Source organism: Microtus pennsylvanicus, chromosome Y, assembly GCF_037038515.1.
Source record: "Microtus pennsylvanicus isolate mMicPen1 chromosome Y, mMicPen1.hap1, whole genome shotgun sequence".
Taxonomy (NCBI): domain Eukaryota; kingdom Metazoa; phylum Chordata; class Mammalia; order Rodentia; family Cricetidae; genus Microtus; species Microtus pennsylvanicus.
The window spans coordinates 4,489,186-4,495,285 of NC_134602.1; the positions used below are offsets into that span (position 1 = coordinate 4,489,186).

The 6,100-nt window shown below is 42.1% G+C and overlaps 1 non-coding gene across 1 annotated transcript; it reads left to right on the top strand.

Annotated features, from left to right (window-relative positions):
* The first annotated feature begins 5,618 nt into the window (after positions 1–5,618).
* On the top strand, positions 5,619–5,691 carry Trnak-cuu (transfer RNA lysine (anticodon CUU)). Its single transcript has one exon. It is a non-coding gene; the product is annotated as a tRNA-Lys (tRNA).
* The last annotated feature ends 409 nt before the right edge of the window (positions 5,692–6,100 follow it).

Here is a 6,100-nt window from a genome sequence, read left to right on the forward strand (position 1 = left end):
TTCTATCAAACTCCATAAGGATCCTCTTTGATGCCCATCTTCTTCCTGAAGTAGATATGTGCTGCCAAAAGTAGAGTGTCTCACTGTCATGAAAAACCCTAAGGTACTAAAACATTAAATAGCCTATTTTGTAGTCTAGAGAGATATGAATAATGCCTATCTAACTGAAATATATATATATATGTAGCTAGAAAATCTAACTAACATGACTACAAACTTGACTATTATTAATGATTATCCATTAATAACCTATATACATTATATTTTTAAATGAACTACACAATCACAATACCTTAATTAAGATCAAAAATGCATATACATATAACAAAATTGACGTAAAATCTCTATCAGTAAAGCAAAATCTATACTAATGCAAATATTCATATCTATATCACATCCCACTTTAAATATAAAAGAACATTTATAAGCCATATTTGGGAACGTGGGTGCAGTTTTTTCTCTCCAAAATGCTTCCTGCTGAATGGTGGCATCATTATTGATTTATCTCAGTTGGCAGTTGAGCGAAGCAATTTTTTAAAGGTGTTCACAGCAACCTTTAAGTAGGGCGTGGTCCATCCTACCATATTAGTATAGAGGCATCCACAGACTATCACCCTCTGTGAAAACAAAATAGAAACTCCTTTCCAAAGCATCATGTCCTTAGATCCAAATTTCAAAGTCAAGGCATTTTCAAAATATCTATGTTGGATTATTTCAGCAGCTTTTATAAAGAAACATCTTTTAGCAGCCATTGCTACTGCCTCAAAATTCAAATGATTCAAAAAGAGCATAATAGCATACAATATCAAAATTCGCTGTGAATTTTCCATCTTTGTGCGCTTCAATTTAACCTCTTTTGTTTATTTTATTTTTTATTTTTTGCCTTTTGAGACAGGTTCTCTGTATCTTTGACCTGGAATAACTCTGTATACCTGTCTGTCCTTGAAGTCTCAGAGATCTGCCTCTCTCTGCCTTTCAGGCATTGGGATTAAAGGTGTATGCTACTACACATTGAACTCACAAAGATCTGTTTGTCTCTGCCTTCAAGGCACTGGGATTAAAGGCGTGTGCTACCTCACCTTGAAGGTACAGAGGTCAATCTCCCTCTGCCTCCCATGTGTTGGGTTTACAGGTGTGTACTACCACACCCAACAACTCTCTTCCTTTTTTTAACTTTAAGAACTTCAAATTTTAGCCTGCACATATTTTTAACACACTGTAAATCATTTAAAAATTTTCTTTGTCTTTGAATCTTTCTTTACTCTATTTCTCTCTCTGTTTTTCTGACCACATGAGTCTTTCATTTACCAAGAAATCTCAGTAGGACTAAAGCCGTGGCTTTGCTGACCAGATGTAGCCCATTCCTTAGCTTGTGGCTGAGGTACCGAACAGAGCCTCATTCAGTGCCACAAGTCTACAGTGTTTCAAGGTCCTTGCTTCAAAGAGGCTGCAACAGACAACACTCAAGCCCTCTTTCTGTAGCTGGCCCTCCTTCCTCAAACAGTCAGAGTTTGCCCAGGCAGGATGGCCCAGAAAGCCGGCATTTTAAAACAACACAGTTTTTTTTCCTGCTACTGTTGAAAACATACAAGCATTCAGTTGGCTTTTATCAACACCATTTAAATGTTTTGTTGCAGGACCTCTTAAGGGCTGCAGGGTTTTGCAGCTGAAGCTGAGTCAGCAAGCCTCTTTTAGATGAGAGCCCTTGCTTTCTTCTAGCAAGCAGAGCAGACCGAGAAATCGCTGCTACCAAGAAAACATGCTTTACTCTTTCCCAAGCTTTCTCAGGCTTTCATTGGATTCAGTTGTCCACAAGGCTGCAAGCCATTCTGTAGTTATTTGAGCAGCGAGGCTGTGTCCCCAGCACCATGGCCGCATGAAGGTTATGCCTGAAATAAATACACAAACACTGTATTCTTTTAAACACTGCTGGCCCATTAGATTCAGCATTTTAACCCATTTCTAATAATCAGTGTAGTATAACGAGGTGCACTTACCAGGAAAAATTCAGCATGTCTGACATGGTGGCAGGCTGCATCGACATCTGCCTCAGAGAGCAGAGCTATGGCATCTGCCGGGGAGAGGGGAGCATGGCTTCTCTGAGCTCACTACCTCTTCCTCCCGGCATTCTATTTTGTTTACTCCACCTACCTATGTTCTAACCTATCAGCTGAAGCGGATTCTTTCTTTAATTAATCAATAAACTTCTTCTGTCACTTTATCCTTTCAACAGCTTGCCCATATAAATCTCCCATGTGTCTTCTGTTGTATAATCTTTCATTTGTAAAGAACTTGCACTCTCAGGGGAGGATTTTTCTGACATCTCTGTGGATGGAGATCATATGAGGAAGATCAGATGAGCAACCATGACAACTCTAATGCTGTAGAGTTAGGTGGACCAGAGATTGATGGCTGACATTCCTGTGCTATGCATCAGATGCCCCTGAACTCTGGCCCTGTTGACAGACAGGCAGACATCAAATTGGTCACACATACTTAACTCATTCGGGTTCACAGATACTGTAAATTGAGTTTTAATTCTTATCCTAAACTAATAAAAAAACCAAGATTAGGAGAAGAGAAGAGCCTGAAGTAAGGCCTCAAAATGGGTCATTTTGCAAAGGAAAGGTTACCTGCCTCCATGTATGCTGTCTCCCCTTCTTAGTCAAATCCATCCTTCCAGTGTCTAGCTAACAGCTAACCATAGGATTGAACCCAACTGCCTTTGATTTCTGAAATAAGTGCTGTCCCCTTAAGGTCTCATAACAGCACAGGAAGGTTTGTAAGACTGTCCCAGCAACAATTTAAAGCAATTCTAGGACACCAAAAATGCAGCAAATTTGGTTTATTGGTAATATAGATCGTTCCGATGGGACAAAATAATGTAGCATTAAAAAAAAAAAAAACAGATTGGTGTACTCACGATGAATTTATGTGACATGGCACACACAGGCTTCTAGTTCTAAACACTTCATGCTCGGTGGGGTTTGGAGATTGTCTTGACCCTGAACCTAGCTGGAGGCTATGGGGCCTTGAAAGGACAAGACTTAATATTTCAGGACATCCTTGTACTTGGTCCCCACTGTTTACTGATTTCCTTACAGAGAATGAGCAGCCATCTACTCCTGCTGCCATGCCTTCCCCACATGAACAGAGAGAAGACCCTATACACACAGGTCGCTTGTATCACATGTGAAGGCATAAGTCACAAACAAACTCCCACAGCAGTTTAGAATTGTGATTAATAGAATGATTAGTTCTTGAAAGGGGAAAAACTTAGAGATCACAATCCCTTACTGTAGTAATATGGACGGTGGCAGGGTTGCGTCCCCAAATCCCCAGCCGCTTGGCTCGGCTAGCTTATGCCCCAAATAATTACACGGACACTGTATTCTTTTAAACACTGCTCTGGCCCATTTCTAATCATCTGTGTAGCGCCCCTAGGTGCGCTTACCGGGAAGATTCTAGCCTAAGTCCATCCTGGGTTGGAGCTTCATAGCGTGTGTCTTCCCTGGAGCAGGTAGCATGGCGTCTCTCCTGTGTCTGCTCCGGAGAGCAGAGCTGCGGAGTCTGACCTCACTTCCTCTTCCTCCTGGCATTCTGTTCTGTCTACTCCTCCCACCTATCTTCTAACCAATGAAATGGGCTGAGGCAGTTCCTTTATTGCTTAGCCAATGAAATCAACAGATTGATATACGACACTCCCACATCACTTCCACTTTTTCTGTTTAAACAAAAAAAGGAAGGCTTTAACCTTAACATAGCAAAATTACATATAACAAAACAGTTATCAAGTAAAAATTACATCAGAAACATTCATACATATAACAAAATTAACCGTAAATCTCTATCAATAAAGCAAAATCTATACTAATGCAAATTATTCATGTCTATATCATATCCCCCTTTAAATGTAAAAGAACATTTATAAACTATATTTGGGAACATGGGTGCAGTTTTTTCTCTCCAAACTGCTTCCTGCTGAATGGGGGCGCTGTTAATCAGATCATTTAGGGTGTAACCTGTGTGCCAGGTTTATCTCAGTTGGCAGTTGAGTGACGTAATTTTTTGAGGGCGTTCACAGGAACATTTCAGGAGGTCGTGGTCTATCATACCAAATCGGGATAGAAGAAATCCAAAGGGTCTGGTCCTCTGTGAAAACAAAAGAAGACTCTCTCCAAAGCATCATATCCTTAGACCCAAATTCTGATATCATACCCTCATGATATCCGTTCTGGTTCCACTGGGCAGCCCATATAATGAAATGTCTCTCTGTACTTAGCTCCTTCACAGTCAAAAATTTTAAAGAAAACACAATAATACAAAGAATCCAGACTCTCTGTGAATTTTTCATCTTTACGCGGCTTATTTTTACTCTATCACTTTACTTTATTCTGTCTCTTTAAAGACTTTATCTTTTTTTTTTTTTAAAACCATTAACTTTATTCTCTATATTCTTTTTCTTCTCTCTCCCAAGCCTACGTACATTCATCCAACAGTGTGACTCGTTTAGTGGTCTGAATCTGTCCTATTGTGAATCTGCAATTTTTTACTATCCAGGAGCACTTTTGATTTGCGCCTTTAAATCACTAGGCGCTTAAGAATCTAAGCTGTGACATTCCTACGTTAACTTTTTGCTTTTTGAGCGCACATCTGTAGACCAGGCTGTCTTTGAACTCTCAGAGATCCGCCTGTCTCTGCCTCCCAGGCATTGGGATTAAAGGTGTTTGCTACTACACCTTGAACTCACAGAGATCTGTTTGTCTCTGCCTTCTAGGCACTGGGATTAAAGGCGTGTGCTACCACACCTTGAAGTCACAGAGGTCTATCTCCCTCTGCCTCCCAAGTGTTGGGATTAAAGGTGTGTACACACAACAACTCTCTTCCTTTTTTTTTCTTTTTTGCTTTAAGAACTTCAACTTTCAGCTTGCATATATTTTAACACACTTTAAACCACTCAGAAATTTTCTCTGTCTTTGAATCTCTCTTTAACTGTATATCTCTTTTTTTCTGACCACGTGAGTCTTTAATTTGCCAAGCAATCTCAGTAGGACTAAAGGCATGGCTTTGCCAGCTAGATCCAGTCCATTCCTTAGCTTTCCAGCCTCATGGCAGATATACAGGCTGCAGCCATGTTTATAGCCACACCTCTATGGCGGTTCAAGGTCCCTGCCAGCCAGCAAGCTACAACAGACAACACTCAAATCCTCTCTCGGTAGCTGGCCCTCCTGCCTCAAACAGTCAGAGTTTGCCCTGGCAGGATGGCCCAGAAAGCCGGCATTTTTAAACAGCGCAGCTTTTTTCCTGCTACGGCTGAAAACCGAAAAACATGCGTTCAGCTTTTCGTCAACACTGTTTAAGTGTTTCGTGGCAGGACCTCTTAATGAGCTGCAGGCTTTGCAGCTGAAGCTGAGTCAGGAAGCCTCTCTTAGATGAGGCGCTTGCTTGCCTCTAGCAAGTAGAGCAGACCCAAGAAATTGCCGTAAGAAACATGCTTTACTCTATTCTTTTCTAAGCTTTCTCAGGCTTTCTGTGGACTCAGTTAGCCACACGTCTGGGCGTCATTTGTAGTAATATGGACGGCGGCAGGGTTGCGTCCCCAAATCCCCAGCCGCCTGGCCCGGCTAGCTCAGTCGGTAGAGCATGGGACTCTTAATCCCAGGGTCGTGGGTTCGAGCCCCACGTTGGGCGCCATTTGTAGTAATATGGACGGCGGCAGGGTTGCGTCCCCAAATCCCCAGCCGCCTGGCTCGGCTAGCTTATGCCCCAAATAATTACACGGACACGGTATTCTTTTAAACACTGCTCTGGCCCATTTCTAATCATCTGTGTAGCGCCCCTAGGTGCGCATACCGGGAAGATTCTAGCCTAAGTCCATCCTGGGTTGGAGCTTCATAGCGTGCGTCTTCCCTGGAGCAGGTAGCATGGCGTCTCTCCTGCGTCTGCTCCGGAGAGCAGAGCTGTGGAGTCTGACCTCACTTCCTCTTCCTCCTGGCATTCTGTTCTGTCTACTCCTCCCACCTATCTTCTAACCAATGAAATGGGCCGAGGCAGTTCCGTTATTGCTTAGCCAATGAAATCAACAGATTGATATATGACA